This window comes from Electrona antarctica (genome assembly GCF_951216825.1).
Source record: "Electrona antarctica genome assembly, chromosome: 13".
NCBI lineage: Eukaryota > Metazoa > Chordata > Actinopteri > Myctophiformes > Myctophidae > Electrona > Electrona antarctica.
The window spans coordinates 32,308,851-32,331,707 of NC_136794.1; the positions used below are offsets into that span (position 1 = coordinate 32,308,851).

The window sequence follows — 22,857 nt, forward strand, 5'->3', positions numbered from 1 at the left end:
ATTAGCAGATTAGCGACTTGCCTCGGAGAGAGGTAGATCCAAGGGATTAGTTTTTGTCCACGGTTACAAGTGGGCGCAGGTGTATGTATGCTCCCCTACAGCTGTAAGTGTGTGCATGCGTGTGTGCAGTACATGTGTTTGGCCTTCATAATGTATAATGCATGCATTTTGCATGTTACATGCGTTGTGCATGCCCGTGTGTGTGTGTGTGTGTGTGTGTGTGTGTGTGTGTAAGAGAGAGAGAGAGAGAGAGAGAGAGAGAGAGAGAGGGAGGATATCCGTGTGTGTCTGACAAGCTCAGAGGGAGGCTGCAACAGCGGCCAGTATAGCACAGTGCATGATTAATATCGTCTCCCACAGATGTACCCCGGCAGTCCAGACAAATCACTGGGGCATGCCATCGGGAGCATCGCCGCCCCGGGCCCTGCTGCACGCCAGCCAACATGTGTACCGTGAAACAGAACACAAGTTTGCTCTCTCTCCGGAAGGCGAGGCCTGCTTCCTTATGCAGGCGCTAATCAACCTTTGATGCGTCTCGGTGCATCTCTCTCTTTGTCTCTTGTCGCGCGCAACCTGTTCACCCGCACTTATGCAGTTACCCATGCACATGTCTTGGAATTATCGCACTTGAGTGGGCGTGTTTTTATCTTCTCTCTTTTACATCTCAAGTAGAGGCACACACTCCCTCAGCACCCTCTCTCTCTCTCTCTCTCTCTCACGGCAGAGTGGTCTAAACAATGGATGAGTACGTGGGCGGGCGGTGAGCATCGCCCTGGCTCTTCGCCTCTCGCCATGGAAGCTAATGGCTTTCTAAGCCTACCTGGGCGTCCTGTGTCGCCCGCCTCGCTGCTAAAGGGGTCCTGTCGCTCCGCTGGCTCGGAAAGTGCCTGTTAACTTCAGTCCAAGGAGCAAATGCAGCGGAATGCAGATGGGAGTCGGGGCGGTAGGGGTGGCGGTGGTGGGCGCTGTGACGGTGCCCTTTTCCAAATGCCAGAGACAATGGCGGTGGGAGGGTACAAGTGGCGGCCCCATCTGCATGCCTAAGCGCTACTGGAGCGTGCGGGTGCACAGAAGGGCCAACCCTGAGTCAGGAGTCATGCTTTTACAGTCTTTTGTGATCAAGTGGTGTGATGTTAAGACGTTAATTTATATCAAGGTTTGATTATGCTTAGGAGAATGTGGGGGGGGGGGGGGGGGGGGGGGGAATTTATTCAAGATTGATTTATTTGTCATTCGTTTTCCATTTGCAAGCAGCTTCAGAAAAAACAATAGATTATTTTTCACGGATGCATATTATGTATCAATTTAAATAAATAAATACAAACTAGAAGATAGAATAATTCATGTCATAGATAAGCAGATAAAAACAACTGCTCAACTGCCTCTGCTTTTGATATTATTCCAGTCAGTGATGGCCGGCAGGGATAATGTTTCATCCCTGCTTCTGGTCAGACTGAATTAAATGTGGACAGTCTGATATGTTTGATATTTATGTTTCATCATAATTGAAACTTTAATTAAAAATGTATGTTAAACACATTATCCCATGGCGTCCCTATTTTGGAGATAATAGGCCTATTGTGAGCTTGTAGATCATTTGCTATTTGTGGTACGAAAACGCGAATACAGTTTACGTGGTAGTGGTTATAGGAAAATGTCCCCACTCCCCACCTCAATTTTTCTTCAAGAATCAAACTCTGGATATACTTTCGGGGTCACGCAATGAAAATAGTTAAAGTATGAAATGAGACGTCAGCCTGAGTCAGCCACTAAGAAGCGGTCTGTGAGGCTTCAGAGTGAGGATGCTGCTACACAGGGCTGGAGGAGATCAGGCTCGCTTGGTTCTGCTGGAACGGTAAAACGGGAGTGGGTGGGCAGCAAAACGTGGGCACAAAGACATCTACTGTACGGTGAGGTGTACAGTCCACACACACACACACACACACGCACACACACACACACACACACACACAAAACATTGGGTACATTGCTAGGGGGCTCATGTCTCCGCAATGAAGGAGGGATTGGATGGAGCTATAGTCCATCTGCTGCTATGAGTTTAACAGTGGGTGGTGTTAGAGAGAGAGAGTGTGTGTGTGTGTGTGTGTGTGGGGGGGGGGGGGGGGGGGGGGGCTGGCACACAATAGGGTGAGACATCACCCCCTCCTCACTTGTCAACTCTCCCTCTCCGCTCCACACTCCCCCCCCCCCCCCCTTTGTTTAATCTTCCTCTCTCTCTCTCTCTCTCTCTCTGTTCACCTCCCACGAATGCTTTCTCTCTCTCTCTCTCTCTCTCTCTCTCCTCCCACTCACCTCCTCCTCCTCCTGCCCGCTCTACCACCGCCCCCCTCCCTCCGCTGGCCTCCGTCTGTACTTAACATCGACGCGTCTCTTATGTCGGGCGGTGTTGGATGTTACTGCCATCGATCAGAAGGTTAATGTTGATACTGGTTGAGCTCGACATCCTCAAGTGATGTGAGGACACAGCCGCACTCATACGGCACAAACAAAGCCATGCAGACCCTCACCTCAAGAGCAGATGAAGCCTTCAGAGCAGATGAAGCCAGAGCCAGCTCACTTCAGAGAGAGTTTTGTTGTTGTTTGGGGTGTACCCACTCCACTCAAGGCAGCTCATAGTGAATGGGCAGAAACCTCTCATCTCCACATTTTAACTTTGTGTTGTTGTTTTTTTCATAAATTAATTTCATATACTTGATCATTTTACAGTGTCACACAAACGCATCAAAAGTAGCAGATCTACAAGCTCTACGAGCTCAGATACGGACATAATGAAATTTTCACCCGACATGTTTGTGTGTTTGTGCATATGAATCCCTGCTCTCCTCCTCCCATCTTCTTTAATAGATTATTATTAAATATTATCACAAGGCTCTCTTGCATGGCATACCACACTGAAACACTCAGTTTCAGTGAAACACAATACTGCAAAATCACTTTGAAACATGATCTTAAACACATATCACTTGCATTCGGTACTCTATCCAGAAAACAGTTACTGTGGGCAAAAAAGAAAGCTCTTTCGACCCAAACACAATTTCATTGTGTGCGTGCATGTGTGCGTTGTTTTTTTTGCAATGACAACAAACATCCATCGATCTATCAATTTATACAATATAAACCCGACAACAAGAACTCCAGACATTATTTCCACACAATAGTACACTATCCAACACAATTGAAGCCCATGCACCATGTGTCCTCGTTGCATCCTTTTACGGCTGTTAACCACTGCTAATTCCAAAGACCATCAGCTTAATTACTGAATGCCTTCAGGCGCTCTCCGATGCTGGTGAGTTAACGGTGCAGCAGAACTCGCTCATAGACAAAGGAAGAGGCTCAACAAAGCTAACCTTCTGTGTTGAATGAACCCAGGCAGTGAATAGGTGCTGCTATCCACCAAATCAATGTAGCAAAACACCAGAATGAATGACTGGCTGCTGACTGTCATTGTGTCGCCTCCAGCCTCTTGAGGGAAGAAGTGTAAAACACAGAGACTATGGCTGCCCATGGTCTCTGCCACGACCTATTCCACTCTGCTGCAGCTGCACACTTCACAGTGGCACTCCTCCAGTCCAAAATACCAACACCCAACTCCTGCCGCTTCCCAAAGTGGGCCCAAAGTGCATGGGCTCCTTACTAATGCTGTACAACTGTGTGAGACCGTTTGCTTGTTTTGAGTAACTGCAACAGATAGTCAAACTAATTGGTTTAGTGGATAATACAAAATAATTATTCAATAACATTTGCTCATTTATAGTATCGGATTGGTCATCCTTTAACCCCTTAAGGGGGAATACCACTCATTTTCAACATTGAGCGATGTCATTAAAGGACCACTTCACCACTTTTCAACCTATCTTCATATAATAGGTCCTCACTAATAATCATGAAAAAATGGCACGATTTCATTCTACTCGGTCTGTGTCTCATAGGAGGGCTGTGGGCAGTTCAGAAACCGTCCTCCAGTGACAACATCGATGGGGAATACAAGCTAATAGAAACTGCAGGCTTTCTAGTCCTGAAAAGTTGCAATGCGAAAATGGAAGCCATCGTTCTCACGATAATGAAAATCTTCTTGTTTAAAAAAAAATCTGCCTAATGATGATGTCACTGGAGGACGGTTTCTAAACTGCCCACAGCCCTCCTATGAGACAGACTGAGTAGAAAAAAATCGTGCCATTTTATCATGATTATTAGTGAGGACCTATTATATGAAGATAGGTTGAAAAGTGGTGAAGTGGTCCTTTAATATACCTTAGAGTTATTGTGTGGAATTTAAAAAAAAAAAGTCCTCCCCTTCTGTGTTGCCTAGAACTGAAAGTTTGAACTTGGGGTCATTTGATCAGTGACATCATAAAGGTGTACTTTTTGGACTGCAGAGTACACCTTTGTGATGCCACTACTAGTTCTAGACTTGTTTTTTTGTAGATTTGAGGGAAATTAATTTAACTGACTGACTTTTGAATATTTCATTTAAAATAAACTCACACTTATGCCAGTGTGCCAATGTTGACACCTGCCTAAGGTTGCCTACCGGCCTGGTGTAAGGGATTAGGATGACACATAAAGTGCGATCGGATAAAGAGAGCCCTCTTGGTGGTTTGTGTCAACAACAAAGTGCTAGGGTAAACTGGAAACCAAAACTGTTACTTAAACTGTTAACGCATCGCTTTGCACAGCGTTTCGAGCTGGCAGATCTGCTACATTTGATGCTTTTAGTATGATCAAGTAGGGCATTAATTTACAAAAAAAAACACAAAAAGGTTTCTGCCTGACAGCAACGACATACATCGCCCGACATAACTAAAATACAGTTACTGTATGTTTCTTGTCATGTTGAGCTTTCACTGCGACGTGGAGACAAGCGGTCTCAATGGAGGCTGACTAATAACATCACTGTACACAACAGACTCATCTGAATACCGAGGAAAGAGGGGGGGCTCCTGATTACAAGTTGAAAAGACTCGCTGTTCATTATACGAAGCTGCGAGACACGGCTCAGAGTGGTTATTGTGTGGCATTTCATGACATACATGTATTGCCTAAGTGTGTGACTCCTCTTGAGTATGCTGATGGGGACAGGAGGACAGACAGAATGGAGGAATACGGTGAGAGTGTCCTACACTTTCATATGTCGGACTGTAACCACTTTAACCCCATACGTTGCTGAGTGGGGACCCTCCAGAATATGGAGGTCGGGGTTTAAATAGTAGCAGAGTCATTCCACGAAACCGGTACGATTTGCAGTCCCTCTGACCTTTTAAGGTGTATTTTATCGATTGAGTCACCACAATTTAAATGTTCCCTTTCCCTTTATTATTGTGTAAAAAATTACATGGATTTTAACTTCATATCAGAAATGATCTTGCTTTCTTTCAGTAGACACCCCCTATTTTGTCAATTTTTTCATGTCCCCAATGGCCTTCGATGAAAGTGGACTTGAGATATGACTATTAAAAATGTACAAAAATCCATATATTATGCCATTCACATATACATCAATCTGTGCTTTATTGCTGGTCATGTTTAGTTTTTGAATAAATAGATAATTAACTCACTCAGTACGCCTTATGACACCTCCTCCTTATTCATTAAAATAGCATTATATAGCTCTGTCCCCCAGTCGCACTCAACCCCATTACACAAGTCATTCTCCCCTCCATAACAATTATTAACTGGCCCTTTAGTGACATCACCAACAGGAAGTGGCATTAAGTCTTCTGAACAACATGCTACAGAAAGAGGCAATGTCACATCTTATTGCGCACGCACGCACACACACACACACACACACACACACACACACACACACACACACACACACACACACACACACACACACACACACACACACACACACACACACACACACACACACACACACACACACACACACACACACACACACACACACACACACACACACACACACACACACACACCCACCTTGGAGCAGCAGATTAACCTAGAGGCAAGAAAACAGGCTAAGGCAGTCGGCCATACTCCAAGTAGTCTGGACGCTTTTTGTTCTCGCTTTTTGTTCTCTCTCTCTCTCTCTCTCTCTCTCTCTCTCTCTCTCTCTGCTTGGGGCAAAACGGCAGCCTAGAAAAAAGGGGGGGTAGAATGCAATCCAAATCTCATCTGGCACAAACAGCCTTGATACATGTAAGCCTAGGCATGTGTGGGCACGCTAAAGGCAGAAAGCCAATTAGATTGGGAAGAGAGCACGCACGCACACACTTGCGCGCGCGCACATGCACACACACATACACACCCGTATGTATGCACCCCCACACCTTTTGCACACAGACACACACATGCATGCATGCAGAGTCGCAGACATACGTGCACGCATGTACACTTACACTACACACACATTCTACAGAGATTAGATGGGGAAGGTATTGTACATTCTGCGTGCGTGCGTGCCGGGTTGAGAGGAGCAGGTGCATTTGCGAGGCGTGCTGTGCAGAGGGAAAGCACCAGCTCCAGCACCCGCACTCTCCCCAGCAGAGTGTCCTCTAGCAGACCTTTAGCATCTGTGGCACGGCTCTGCTGCCACCGCACTCTGCTGGCGCCATCACCGCCGCTGACACATGGCCTTCACAAACTGCGTCCAAAATTCATCTGAAATCTGTAGTGCCGGATGTAGCGTGCAGGCCATATAAATGAATGACCCCAAAAAAGTATACTTAGCTAATTAGTTGAGTCCCCTATAGAGCTAGTCCGATTATATAATCGGACATTTTTTTACTTTTTTGAAGACCGCTATTGGCAATTATGCAGCCCATGTGTCCTGATTTTTTTTTATCATTACACTGTAAAGGTGGAAATATTCAAAGATTTTCAAAGTTTCATTTTTTTCTGTCAATCAGTCCAAACTGGCCCCATTGGTGGGGCGCCCGCTGACCCCCTACCCGACCCCCCCAGCAATCTAGCAATCGTTCAGGCTCCAGACGATATCAATAATCAGGATGTTAGGATGCGTGATTTGTTCCTCGTTTCATCTGTACTTTCCTGGCACGTTGGCTCGTCGTAATCCGTAATAAAAGCGTATCATTCATCTATGGTGTCACCCTGATCCACGCTGAGGAACACATCGAGACAAAATATCATTCAAGTGTGATAAATATTTAATAAATGTCAATTATCAAGTACAGACGAGTGCACTCAACTGTTTTCATTACAGCAAAGTAATAGGCATTCTTCAAACAAAACAGCCCTTCCAGAGCAACGCTGTCAGTTCCAATCTTAGGGTAAGAGTTTTGACGAGTCCCTTGGGGATTTAATACACACTATATCTGTCCGTCTATCTTTTAATTCCGTTTTGTGCAACTAGATCTAAAATGTCACACCTTAAAACATGCAATAAATAAATACATACAACCTATAGACAGATTACCTTGCAGTCAATGGTCCATATTGTAATTCTCACTAATGACATAATGCAGATCCAAACAGTATGCCCTGAGGTGTTCCCATTGAATTGTAAATTACCATATATGGCGTGGCCATGAATAATTATTGTCGCTGAAGCATAGGATTATGTGTCAATGGAACCGTATGAGCTTTCTGTCAGAGTGCACTGCTCACCCACACTACATGTGTGTGCAAAGACGAAGGTCATATAGAGACGAACCCCTGTATTATTTATGTTGCACAATACACTTTAAAGGAGCATTCAGTGATTTGGGTGATTTGGAAAAAAACCTGGTCCGCCCCGGTAACAAGATGTGCACATGCACACGCTTTACAGGGGGGAAGTACAACAGACCAACAGCACGTGCACCAAGGCCCGCCCCACTCGATCATGATTGGAGGAAGGCCCCTCTCATCCTGATTGGATGAAGGCTTTGCCACCCAAAGCCCAAACCGAAACTAGGGTTTTTTGACCCCAGGGGCTCACTGGGGACAGGAGGAACTCCTTATATGGTCAGCACACTTTATAGTAGGGAGGATTATCCAAAAAATAAGAAAAAATAAGTGATATTTGAATTAAGTGAAATCACTGAATATACCTTTAAGATTTATCAAAACAATATATTTTAAAATGTAATAAATAAATAGCCAAATAATAAAATAGAGTTAAAGTGATTAAACTGATTTGGCTATATTAACAGATTTCTGCTGGGAACCCCCTGGAACCCCCTCTAGGACCACTTGGGGTCCCTCGGCCCCACTTTGAGAACCAATGCCATAGAGTATTCCTGACTGTGGCTTTTGGTCACTGAACTGAGGATCAGTGAACAGACAAAGAATGCTGAATGTCTCGTATATTCATTTGTGTATGTGTACTATTTACTATTCATTTATCTGTGACTATGTCGCGTCTGTGACTGTGTGTGTACGGCTGGATGAGTGTGCCAGCTTGCGTGTTTATGTGCGTGCGTGCGCCGTGCATGCGTGCATGCATGCAAAAGCGCACACAAGTACTGTCTCAAAGCACGACTGCACATTATCATGTGTGCACTGAGGTTAGCAGAAAGCGGAGTGTACGTGTTATTACGAAAAAGCACAAAGTGTAATGCTGCGTTCAGACTGACAGCTACAAAGCTATACATGTAGGCTACCATTCCTTTTCTAATGGAAGACGGCAAAATGAAGATAGGCAACAAAGCAATGACTGATGTTTGTAACTAGCTGCTAGTCTGCTTCAAAAGCTACACAACTACAATCCAAGTAGAGCTGGTTTCAACTGGAGCTACAAAACCACCAAGTGTTGTTTAACCATTTCCAGTCACCTTCTCTGTTCATACAAATCCTGCTTGCAATGGGGGGGAAGACAAATTGTTTTATGTTTTATATTTCATGTTTTCCACGCTTGTGAATGCAGTGCCATTCATGTTCTATTCTACCTGGAAGTCCATAAGGATGCTCCTACCACCTAGCTGCAAAAACACACACAAGCCATCAAAGCCCATCAAAGCAGAGCTCAAAAAAGTCATGTCCATGAAGGATGGTAACGCGGCTACAGGACTGGATGAAATACCAGCTAGAAGAAGCTATTACGGCTGACTTGAATACTGCTGTTGACATGCTCCACAGCCACTCCACTAAGATCTGGCAGGAAGAGAACACTCCAGAAGAACTCTTCAAACTCAAAAAGGGAGATCTTACCAACTGCAACAACTACAGAGGCAGCTTCTCTCAGTACCTGGTAAAGTTCTCAACAGAATCCTACTGGACAGGATGAGTTCAGCAGTTGGCCCCATCCTTCGAGACCAACAGGCAGGATTCCGGAGTAATAGATCATGTACGGACCAGATTGGCATCATTATAGAACAATCAATAGAATGGAATTCTCCCTTATACATACATTCCCTGAAAACTAACAGTTTTCACCCAACAGCGACAATGTTCATAGCACAGACAGACAGACAGACAGACACACAGACACACAGACACAGACACACACACACACACACACACACACACACACACACACACACACACACACACACACACACACACACACACACACACACACACACACACACACACACACACACACACACACACACACACACACACACACACACACACACACACACACACACACACACACAGTTTAGAATCAAGACCAGTGGTGCTGGGCATGGTACTCAACACCATGCTTGGTCAAAATAATGTTATGCAAGAAGTGAAAGTTGCTCAGAATAAATGTGTTCCTGAGCAACACTGGACACACACCACCCACATCCGAGAGCATCTCCCCCTCACTGCCTCGGCCACTGGACACACACCACCCACATCCGAGAGCATCTCCCCCTCACTGCAACACTGGACACACACCACCCACATCCGAGAGCATCTCCCCCTCACTGCCTCGGCCACTGGACACACACCACCCACATCCCAGAGCATCTCCCCCTCACTGCCTCGGCCACACGTGCATAAGTAGGCCATGAGAATCGACAGGCGACATTCAATATGATTTATCCTCATAAACAGAGAGAGGGAAGAGAGAGACAGAAAGAGAAGAATGGGGGCGGCTTCATCAATCACTGATAAATCAATATCCTGATGAAACGGAGGGGTTGGCTCACAACGCAATCAATCATTTCACCTCCAGTTGAATCGTCCTGAGAAAAAAAGAAAGACAGTTGTGGTTTTGGCAAGAACTCATATGACCTAAATGATGAAACTTTAATGTATTCGACAACACCAGCCCTGCTTGCTGTAGGGTTTTTATGCTCGGGTGGTTGCTTCAATCTACATGCAGCGGCATCAGTAAGTCCGAGCCAAAGACAACTCGTCTGCCCATGAATTATTAAGTGTTGCGACTTCACAAAGCTTTGTTTGCTCTCCATGTGATTACAGAAGGGACACTTGATGAAAAAGTAATTACTGGAGTGCAAAAAAATGCCATCTTGCACAAGCATCGTAAAGTGTTCAAAAGAGATATATTCCCCATTTCCAGGCCAGGCTGTCGGAATATCTTTCTCATATCTTCATATAAAATAGGTTGACATTTTGGGAATTGTATAGCAGCTTTGCCATCACCTGCGCTGATATGTATGACAGCCAAATCAATGAATGACACAATCCCTGCTGTCCATCTCGTAGCGAAGGTCAATATGTTCACTTCATTTTTCTTTATATTTCCTGAAGTATGCGTTTTGTTTTAGCGGATGCAAACACACACTGTGTGAGATGTTCTTCTGACAACATTCAACTGCAGCATATCTAATCATATTGATTCAGCCCCGTAATGATTGTTTTTTAAAGTCAGTCAGTCAGTCAATATCCATCCACTCACCCATCCATCCATCCATCCTTCCATCAGAGTGACAGACAAGCAGAGATAAACATGGACTGATACTGAGAGAGAGAGAGAGAGAGAGAGAGAGAGAGAGAGAGAGACCAGCAGAGCTTATACATTCCTGTCCTCTTTTTAAACCCTCAGAAGTGTCCAGACAAGACAGTGTATTGCAGTGGTAAACCCTCTTAATCTCACACATCAAAAAGCTCCTCCACTCTGTCTACCTCAGCCAATACCCGGCATAACTGCCACCTTTTCAGCGGAACAGCAAACGCTTTGGGGCCAATAAACCTGTGTCTCCTGGGGGAATACCTTCACAACCCGTTTTCTGTATTGTTTTATTGTCTGTCTCCCATACATCACAGGCCTTATTTTCTCCCCACGCACCTCAATAGAATATTTTCCATTTGTTTACATCTCCCGACAATGGATTTATTTTTGTTTTGTCACCGCGGTGGAGCGCTTCAGGGTTTTGTTTATTCCGTTTTCTCCCCACTATATAACAGCGCTTTTTGTCCCAGTCACATCAAAGTCCTTCTAACATCTAATATCCTCCCCGCAACCCCGCTCCCCCTCCCCACCCCCCTCTGCACGCAGAAAAATAAAGGTACCAGCTGGAAACAAACTTCAGAGTGATATAGCCATATACAGTAAGAGCCTTTTTTGGTTTCAAGAGTGAACGTTTCAGACTGATGTCTCCAAGGGTGCAGTTAATGAGTTAAAGGGGAGATCCGCACTAGCCGTGTTTTACTTAATTCTGTTGATAATGTGTATATTAACTACTGTTAATGGCAAAACAATTGATAATGTGTATTATTAACCATTGTTAATGGCAAAAAAAAGAAAGATTAGGAAAGGCCTTACAGGGCCTTACACCGGTTCTCCTTGATGCGGAAGGAATAGAACAACAACACTCCATGGAGGACTGTAGAACAGTCCAAAAAACGGCTTGTCCGGAATTCGCCTTTAAATTATAAACCTCAAAGAACTATATTTCTGGTTCCTCAGCAAATAACTTTACCCCCGCACCCCTCCCCCCTCCCCCCATTATAAAACCATGAGGCACACAAAGAACAACTCACTCAAATAAAACAACTCTTGTATAGGTGACGGTTCTTTGCGGAACCACACAGTATAGCCTTTTAAAGAACCATTTAAGAGACCATTACTTCTCTGTGTGTATCTCCCTCTGTTCACAGCGTATGGTAATGCAGGGAGTTGGGGAGGGGGGGAATAATAATACAGGGAGAGCTTTGTAATGCGAGGGAGTCAATGGAAGGGGATAAATTAGCGTCATGGTGTTTGTCCACATGGAGCTATCGCAGGCTATCTCCCCTCTGCCCCGTGCTGACATGCATCATCTTTGCTGCCGCTGCCTGCGAGCTACTGTGCATGTCAAATCACGGCAGTGCGCCGCAACCCTGGACTGTCCACAATCAATCATGCATGTGTGTGCAGAGTCGCACACACTCGTGCACAAAGACTGGTATGCACATGACAACACGCACAAAAGCAATGCACACACCGCACACTCCCAAGGCACACACGTACAGTACATACATACGTATAACAAACATGCCGGCAGTTGATGAGAAACACGTTTGTGTGTGCGTGTGTGTGTGTGCGTGCTAAAACAAACATTCTGTCAGAGATGTCACACATCTCAGCAGCCAATAAAGAGCATCCGTCAGCCAGCCATCAAATTAAAATGATGGAGGGAGAGACGGGAGCGCTCGGAGCCCTCCGTCAGATCAAGGAAGCAGGAAAGACAAACACGTCAGCAGGCATCCTGCAACGTTCAGCTGTGTAGCGCTGCATGCATCTCTCCGCTGAGGGGAAATGGAAGCAGCTTTTATTGTCGGACGCCGTTCGTGCGCGGCCTTATTACGAATAAAAACCAGAAGCACAAGAAGTGTAGTCTCTGTTCAAAGACTATGTAGACAACTGTTACTCACTGTCGGGCAGAAGCCTCTTATCTCCATATTTTAACATTGTGTTTTTCTCTAAATAAACGCCCTACTTGATAATACTAGAGTCACACAAAAGCATCCAAAGTAGCCAATGGTCAATGTCACCATCAAGGTCGAGGTAAATGTTGAGAAATGGAGGAGCACATTTTCATGAAACATGGTGGTAATGATCAGTAAGCTAAACCCAGAAGAGATGATTAACTTCTGGTTAAAAAAAAAAGGTCACAGTCAGAATGTTATAATCTATCTATAATCTATATACATATAGATTATGTATACTCTATCTAAGTACAACAGATGTTGGTACAGAAAGGGTCTTCACCTCCAGGGGCATTTCTTTTATTTACATTTTCTTTGTATATAGGGCTTCTGAACTTAATGCATAGATTCATGTGTCGCTTGGATGAGTCTGTCCATAGCATTATTGCCAGTACCGGTAACCCTGTGAAGAGCTGCACTAGATACTCATCTAGCCTTAGGAGACATTGGCTTAAAAGCCTGTATTTATAACTGTCACAAATGTCTAACATCTACTTTTTGGACTGTTTCTTATTGTATGTATGTATGTATGTATGTATGTATGTATGTATGTAATTGTGCTTTTATATAGACCTTGAGTCTGCAATAAAGACATTCATTCATTCATTCATTCATTCATTCATTCATGCATTCACAATCTAGGACCTCCAGATAACATGGCAACCTGGGACGTGCAGTGCAGAATACAGTGTAGTGTACACAGTGTACATTGCTCCAAGAAAATGTTGAAATTCTAAAAACTCTTGTAGTTGCCAGCACCGCCTGGTGTCACACAGAACATGTATTTTTTAAAGCTACCTACAAAAACTTTGTTATTGGAGGATGTATAATGTTCAAGAGCTACCCATCTAAAAGTCAGATTTTAGATCCACACTGGACAGATTTTCATATTTGTCTGATTTATTTCTGTTATGGACTGACTTTTGTAGGGATACATTTGGCACAGCAATATCTCATTACTCTTGCAATTTGAATTGTCTGTCTCTTTTTCCCTCACCTTGAGCGCCAGACTTTCAAATGCAATTTATTCTGTGATAGGGCTCTCTGACTATAAATTAGTAAGGACAGAACATATTTTTGTTACATTTGATTACTCTAAGAGCAGCTGTTTTAAAGTTTCGGAGACTGTGAATATCCATGTCAAACTTTGAGAAGCCTCAGACCTTCAGTTTTCAGGAAAAAGGAAAGAAAAAACGTCTATAATTTGTATACTTAAAACACAGTCGGATCGATCTAATTGCAACCCATGCACTAATTTTAAAATGTGAAATGGCATAGCCTACAGGCATCGTCTCTGTTGGGTGGAAACCTCATAATTATGTCCAAAACTGTTACTTTGCAGGATTGATGTTCAAAAATAGCTAAAGCAGCAGATCAACAAGCTCAAAGGTGGGTCTGCTACTTTTGTGTGAAGTAGCACATTAACTAAAAAATCACACCCGTGTGAACTGAGTGGTGTGAGGTCTTATATAGACTGATCAGCTGTGGTCTGACGTAATGTCTGACGTAATGAAATCACACCCGTGTGAACTGGGTGACCATAGCAACCATGCTCATTTTTTGGTACGAACAGACAGACAGACAAACAGACAGACAGACACGTAAACTAACAAAGCCAGTTGTAGGAGTGGTTTACACCACTCAAAAAAGAAAAAAATCAAATATGGAGATGAGAGGTTTCTGCCCGACAGCAACGGTATGCAGTTAGGTTTTGTAAAATACAGCGTACAGGGCCGTAAACCCTGTATATAATATGTTGATGCTGAACAGAAAAGGATGAGATAACGGGATGTTGTTACTTGGTTTCACTCTTCTTTTTAAGGGGGGGAGGGGGGTGGGGGTGAAGGCTAATGAGCATAAACACAAGCTGTCATGAATGGCACTTTGACTTTGTATCTCCCTCGCGCCTCGAAAGCGTTCGTTGGTGTTCTACCATTTCTGCTTCTGTGTGTATTGTCTATTTGTCTTTTCTTCTTTTTAATAAAACTCTCATTATATGAGAGCTTGATTCTTCCCTGACAGCAGATATTTTAGTCATTCATAATACATTTCCTCCAATACAGGATGATACAAAAATGAAATAAAAAATCTTAATACATGCTGTAGTGTAGAGAAATGATATATGTCTGTATTAAGTGAAATTAAATTGTAGCTTTGGCAACTCAATCGCCAAAGAAAAATGACACTGTATTTCTAATTTCTGTACTTGAGTCATTAATGAGAATATAACCAGGAGAAGGGCCCGACATCTCCCTATCCCTTTTTCAGGGACTTCAACAATTAACCTGCTTGTGAAACACCAAATGGATAGTCTGCTTTTGTTATGATTATCATGATTTACTGATCATTTTGAACGAATTGTATATATTTTTATTTTGTCCATTATCCGTCAATAAAACTGAACTGAACTAAGTGTTTAAGTAAGTAACAGTTTGACACTGGCAGAACTGTGTCAAGTAGTGTAGATGCTTCAATAATTTATATCTAACGGAGGTAAACGTTTCACTTTTCACTCCATTACAATTATTGTCTCCACCAGGCCTTAGGCATGGGGAGTATGTTTTGCACTCCGTCCGTGTGTCCGTGTGTGTCCATGTGTCTGTTACCAGCTAATCTCTGGCACCGCTAACCCGGTCGATGCCAAATTTTGCACACACACACTAACCTGGATGCCAAGGATGAACCTCTGCCCCAAATGTTCCAGAACGGCCTGTTATAGCGCCAACAGGAGACCGACTTTTGTAAAATACATTTTTTGATATTACTCCAGATTCTGTCCGAAAATCCCGCAAACCGTTACACACCATCTCTATAGTCATGTGTTCAAGACGGATCTGTCCGATATTTCAGATTCCATCCTAATTGGCTAACATTGGCTTTCAAAGTTTGCAGGATTGGCCCGTTTAGGAAAAAAGCCTCAAATCATGAACGCAGCATGCAATTTACGTGAAATCTTTCACAGACTTTCCTACTAGGCTGAGGAATATATCCCACCCTTTTCACATTGGCCTGTTATAGTGCCACCAACAGGTGGATTTTTAGCAAAACCCGTTTCTTTACATTACTCATGCTATACACTATCTCTACAGGAATTTACGTGAAATCTTTCACGCACTTTCCTACTAGGCTGAGGAATATATCCCACCCTTTTCACATTGGCCTGTTATAGCGCCACCAACAGGTGGATTTTTGCAAAACACATTTTTGGAACAAAATGCCCCAAATCATCCAATTGTCATCAAAGGCATAAGAACAAATGGCACCCTTTTAACATTGACCTATTATAGCACCGCCACAACCTGACCTGCCCTGGTATAGAGACCTGTGCCCCGGGGGGCACTTTTTCTAGTTCGAAGTTGCTTTACTTTGTAAATTTAGATGAGTACATACGACCAATTGAGCAATTCATTTTACAGTGTGTCTATTTGGAAATAGCCGATCAACAAGCTCACAGTAGTGCCAGACTCGATGCATCATTCAGAGAGCGTGGAATAGTTTCGTCTGGCTACACGCGAGACTGCTGCTCCCTGGGTAGTGCTCCTGGCCAGTGCCATTCTCTCCAAACACTGTCAGGGGTCATTAGAGGCTAATGAGAAAGGTGAAGGCAGAGGTAGGAGGTGACTCGGAGGGGCAGGGGGAGGAGGAGCCAGCGGTCACAGTGTTAGGCTGAACAGCGTCTTAATGAGGAGAGAGGACATGGGTGCTTCACCCTGGCAGGCCAAACTCCTCACCTTGTCAATCATTCACACACAGCAAGCAAGACTGGCACGCACGCGTGTGCGTATGCATGTGCATGTGTTGTATCCATATTGCCATTCGTTCTCACTTCATTACTGTCCGCCTGTGCATGTGTTGGTTATTGAGCTTGTAGATCGGCACGTTCTCGACTTGCGATACCACCTCGCCGTATACAGTAAAACAGAGCTTCGGTGGTAAACCATGTGTTTGCTTTGCTGCAATCGTGCGTGCGCGCGTGCGTGCATGCATGCGTGCGTGTGTGCGTGCTGCGTCTACATGCTTCTACATGAAGTGTTTCCCCAGTGGAAATGCATGCTGATCTTGCTAATGAGGCAGGAAATACTATTCCGGGAGGCTGGGTGGATGGAGCTTGGCTTGGGGAAGATCCTCTTCAGGGGGGACATAAGCCGGATATGGACTAGCGGGCGGCGGCCAACATTCAAATTTCTATATGTAACCACGGTTTGATTCATTTTAAAAACACGTAAGCACTACTGCACTAGTATATACTTATATAGCAAAGAGCAAAAATAGCAGCTATTTGCCTGAAAATTGAGACATAGTGTACATCTTTTAAGACATTATCAAACATAAAAACATATCAGACGGTCTAGATTTCCCAACGGTAAATAAATTCACTGCACACCTGTGGGCCATGACCCACAGGTTGAGAGAATCGTTGATGTATTGTATGTAGCTTAGATCAGCGCTTCTCTACCGGTTACATATACCACTGGGACCTGAATGTTTTGTATTGAATAAGAAAAGATGATATTTCGCAGCGATAGTTTGCAGTCATTTATGTCCCGAGATCCATTTAAAAGTGCCTCTGAAAGAAACTGATAGAGATGAGCAAAAAGATTGTCACTGGCTTCCACATGAAAGGAGGAAAGGTGACATACAGTAGAACCTGCCAACCGTCATACACTGTCCTGTGTGCACCGTTCTATGGTCTATCTGTCGACAATGTCACAAGGACTGTCACACACACACACACACACACACACACACACACACACACACACACACACACACACACACACACACACACACACACACACACACACACACACACACACACACACACACACACACACACACACACACACACACACACACACACACACACACACACACACACACACACACACACACACACACACACACACACACACACACAGGCTCAATGGAACTCATCAATCACCTCAGACAACCCAGTTACAGTGGGGAAATTATGGCTCGGCTATAATGAATTCAAATGATAAAAACATTGATGTCCCTGAGATAGGCTTGGCGTACATGCGCATTTCTAGTGTGTGTGTGCATGCGCGTGCACGCGGATATCGTTGCTGTTAGGTGGACATCTCATACGCAACGTCCAAAACAGTTACTTTTCAGGATTTTAAATTGAATAGGGCATTCATTCACGAAAATAGTAATACATTGAAAAATCACACCCGTGTGAAGTGAGTGGTGCAACTCCGTGTGGGGGTCCCCGGGGGGTCTCCGGAGGTTCCACCCACAGGAACGCGCCCAGAGTGCCGGCCTGGTTCCGGCGAGCCGCCCCGCATCTGAAACGGTTGACAAATGACAGAGTTACCGTGTGGGGGTCCCCGGAACATCCAGAACCCCAGGATTGCGGCGAGGTAAGGTAAGGTACATTTATTTATAAGCGACTTTCAAAACAAATGTTACAAGGTGCTGTACAATAAAATTAAATAAAACAAGAGCATCACATAGATCAACAATAAAATGACACAAAACAATAGTACAATGCATTAGAGTAGAGCAGTGAATAAAATACCTATAAATACACAGTACATATGTAGACAATATTACGAACCAAAATGCTTACAAAACAAGTGCGTTTTAGCAGCTTTTTAAAGGCATCGACAGATTCTGCCCTTCTTAGGGAGAGTGGTAGTTCGTTCCATAAGGATGGGGCTACGAACGCAAACGCCCTATCACCTTTTGTTCTTAATTTTGTTTTAGGAACAATGAGAATGTCTTTGCCTGAGGAGCTAACTGTTCTCACATTAACATTAGGGGTTAATAATTCAGTTAAATAAACTGGAGACAGTCCGTGCAGAGCTTTAAAGGTGATTAACGCAATCATAAACAATTCTACAGTCGATTGGAAGCCAATGTAAGCACTGGAGTGATATGAGATCTTCTAAAAGTATTATAGTTAAAAGTCTGGCAGTCGCATTCTGCACCAGCCGGAGGCGGTGAATTGAGGAGCGACTAAGAGTTGTGAATAATGAGTTACAATAATCTAACCGGGAGGAAATAAAAGCAAGTATAAATTTTTCCAAATCTCAAGGGGTTAAAAGTGACTTAATTTTGGCAATGTTTCTTAACTGAAAGAAGCAGGTTTGAACCCGTTTTTTAATGTGTGGTTCAAAGTTAATTTGATGGTCAAATAAAACTCCTATATAGAAACCTTTGTGAAGTGGGCTGATGAAGGACCCAAGGACTGCTTTATTTCATCATGTATCCTGTCAGGACCTATAATAAGGACTTCAGTTTGTCTGGATTCAATTGAGGATTTTTTTTTGCCATCCAGTCCTTAATGGAGGACAGACAATCGTTTAAAATAGACAAATTACAATGGTCGGGGGATTTAAAAGCAAAATACAGCTGGGTGTCATCTGCATAACAATGATAAGACATGATTAAAACGACTGATTAAAACACCAAGTGGAAGCATGTATAAAGAGAATAAAATAGGACCAAGAATCGAACCTTGGGGCACGCCATGTTTTAAAAGAGCAGAGGTGGAGACATGATCATTAACACCTTGCTTGCCCGGACTTATTTAATCAATTTAATCCATGTGCCCATCATTTATAGCGCCCGGACCACTTTTACCGGCACACCGGAAGTTGTTGTGCATGTCTGTGTAGCAGCTAACAATAGCCACACCACTCTAGAGTCGATCGACAACAACGGGAGGTAAGAATAAATCTATCACGACTAGCGACTGGACCGCGGAAGGCCGTCAAACACAGGATATTTTTTCAGAATTAGACGGGATGATTTAGATCGGGAGTTATGAACATTTTAAGATTTAAATTTTCGTCAGCTAAACAGGCAGGGAACATTTTCGATGACGTGTCACTGTTTGATATGTGATCGGATTGGGCAACAAGCGCTCCTAGGCTGTGGAGCGATGCGAACGGTTTTGATATCATTAATCTCCGTCCTATTTATCAATCTCCGGCTTGGGCACTTGACCATGACCTTGAACTTGACGGAGATCTCCGCCCCGGGCCTCCATGGTGTTAATGGCCACAGCAAACCACTTTCCAGGGGGCTGCCCCGGTTCCGGCAAGCCGCCCCGTGTCTGAAATGGTTGAGAATTTACAAAGTTATCATGTGGGGGTCCCCCGGGGGTCTGTCTACTGTACAATACTGTACTGTAACTGTACTGTCACAACCAAAATCATCATATATACAGTTAATATATGTGTGTGTGTGTGTGTGTTAGGCTGCACAACAGTGACACTCAAAAAAAGTTTCAGCCAGACAACAGTGACGATATGTAATCTGCATGCCCGTGCGAGGCGAGGCAGAAATGATCCTGAGCTAATAATGTGCCTTTGATTTCCCTTCTCTGCAGGTACAACGCTGCAACCTCACTGAAAGCAGTGGTGGAAAGAAACTAAATACATTTACTTAACTACTGTACTTACAATTTGGAGGTATTTGTAGCCTACTTTATTTGAGTATTTCCAATTCTCAATACTTTTATTTCTACTCCACTACATCTCAGCTCTAAATATTTGTTACTCCACTACAATTATTTGAAAACTTTAGTTACTAGTTACTTTGTAGATTTTGATTACTATTACAAAACATACAGTAACCACTTCAGCCCTATATACTGTACACATTTCGACCATTTGAAAATATATCTCCAACCAAAATAAGACGAAAATAAAATGGCATGAGTTTTCCTGATGTGATCAGCTTTTGTTGTGTTTGCTTATGTGCTAAAAGAGTGACTTTGAGAGCTGTTTCCCCGTTACAATGGAAGTCAATGAGAGTGTATTTTTATTTCTACTATTAAACTGCACAACGGAGCGAAATAATTCATGGAATGGACAAGTTTGCTCATAACAAGGTAAGAAAACAAACCCTCTTTCTGAGGTCCACACATACTACAGCAAATATATCCGCTTAACCCTTTTGACCCGCATTGAAAGCTTGACCAGGATCGTTAAAATACCACACTAGTAGTAAGTCACGGTTGTCTAGAGGAACACTGGCATTTATGTAGCCATGTGATTATTGATTGCATTGTGAATTCTTCTAAGTAAAATACCTTGGTGAAGTACAGCAAATAAACAACAGTTCACTTTCCAGCCTTGTTCATTCCCCTAGACTAAAGGAAATGTAACACAAACACTCAAAGCTGTACCTGGGGCGACAGGGCCTTCTCTGTGGCCGCCCCCACCCTCTGGAATGCTCTCCCCTAACACATATGAGACTCCCCCTCACTTCCTACCTTCAAATCTTCACTGAAAACCCACCTGTTCCGAATTGCATTTCCAAGCTGATGTGTTTTAAACTTGTTATGTGCATTGTTTTATTGGTTTTATTCTTTTAATTGGGTTTTTTTTCTAATAAAGTTGTCATTTTTTGTCCCCCCCCCCCTGGCCCCCACACATGTAAAGCGTCTTTGAGTGTTATGAAAAGCGCTATATAAATCCCAGATATTATTACCTTCATTGTCAATGGCATTTAATGTTTGTGTTGGAACAAACACTCAAAACTGGCCATTCATTATCAATGGCATGTAATTTTGAGTTAGGACAATGTTGGTGTTTACACACACCCTCTAAGCTGGACATAGGAATTCAAGCTTGAGTACTTTTTCCGCCACTGGCAGAAAGGAAAGGGACGGCGGTGCTTTACGTCCAGTTCATTCACTGCATCGCTCCTCTCACTTCACTGTCGTAATGAGTGGTCCTCCAGGAAAGGCTGCATGGCATGGCTCTCTTATGGCTATTGAACACCCCTGAAAGGCATTCAGGGCCAATGATTGTACTTGGAGGAGTAGAGTACTCTCTCTCCATAGAGAGATGTTCTTTTCCAGTGAGCGGAAGGGAGCCTTCACCCAGCCAACAGCACTGAATCCTTGAATCCTGAATCTGTCTGTGAGTCTGTATTTACTTCTTAAGTACAGCAAACCCCAGACTACTTATTATTGTTATTTCTGGTGTTATTTTATGGTTATGGTTCATTAAATATATATGTACTTATTCCTATTTCCATATATATATATTTATACTAACCAATAGTTAATTCTTTACAGTTGTGGAGCTAAGCTTATATCAGGACTGTCAGCAGCTTTGTTTACGCTGTGCCATTGCGGCCAGTGCTGTTGCTGTTATTATTGTTTCTGCTTTTCCAAATGCAGATGAAGAATGTCCCTTCTCGCTCGCCATCTCTCGCGAGAACCGGTGGAAGCCGCGTGAGGTCTTGATCCCCCCTCATTGGACAGACCGGTCATGTGACGGCCCGGTGACGGCCCCGTGCCCGGCTAACTTAGCTCTAGCTGTTCGCTATCATTCTGTTGGTTAACTTTTGCTTATCCTTTTGTTTTATGTTCAGCTCCCTTTGGGAAGGAGTTGTAGGTTAAGTTATAGTTTTCCCTTTTGTTGATGGTTAAGTTTTGGTTAAGTGAGTTTGTTTGTCTTCTCCTTTTTCTTTCGGGGAAACCCAACCACTGTAAGTTGAACTGCTCCGCTCATATACAGTATGTTACCCTATTTATAATATTGTCTACTAGTTATCCGCTATTATAAATGATTGCCAATATACTTGAAAGTCGATTAACTTCCATCATGTATTTATTCCGCGTGTGCATAATTATAATCCGCCCGTTATCCGACCGAAATTTATTAATTCATCCAATTTATTAATCCGCACCACCCGCAATCCGCTGCGCAGGGAAGCGCCCAGCGTATACAGTATAGCCAATCTACAAGCTCACAACGCGACGCTGCGACGCGTTGTGAGCTTGTAGATCGGCTATTTATACTACTTGTACAAACAATGTCACTCACCACTCGACAGTTCACCAATGTTACGTAGTGGTTGTATATATCTATTTCACCCGCGGTTTATCCAATATTAATTTATAATATATTGAATTGACCCTAATCCACCCTAAACTGCGGTTCACCCGCGGCAACCGCGGCTAAATCCACCACCCGCTGGTCTCTAATGCGTACCCATTACCCCTAGACACATTGGGGCGTAACACCACCTTGTCAGACATCAAAGCCTGTGTGGTACGCACCTTAACCACTTGGCCAC

General features: G+C 43.6%; 1 protein-coding gene across 3 annotated transcripts in view; it reads right to left on the reverse strand.

The window, feature by feature from the left end:
- erbb4b (erb-b2 receptor tyrosine kinase 4b) overlaps positions 1–22,857 on the reverse strand; it is a 451,213-nt gene that overhangs the window by 308,484 nt on the left and 119,872 nt on the right. The window contains exon 1 of one of the 3 annotated variants that reach the window (XM_079518831.1): positions 5,968–6,079. The exons of the other annotated variants lie outside the window; for them this stretch is intronic. The gene's annotated coding sequence lies outside the window, so the exon portion shown is untranslated. Of the gene's footprint in view, positions 1–5,967; positions 6,080–22,857 lie in introns of those variants that run through there. 3 annotated transcript variants of the gene reach the window in all.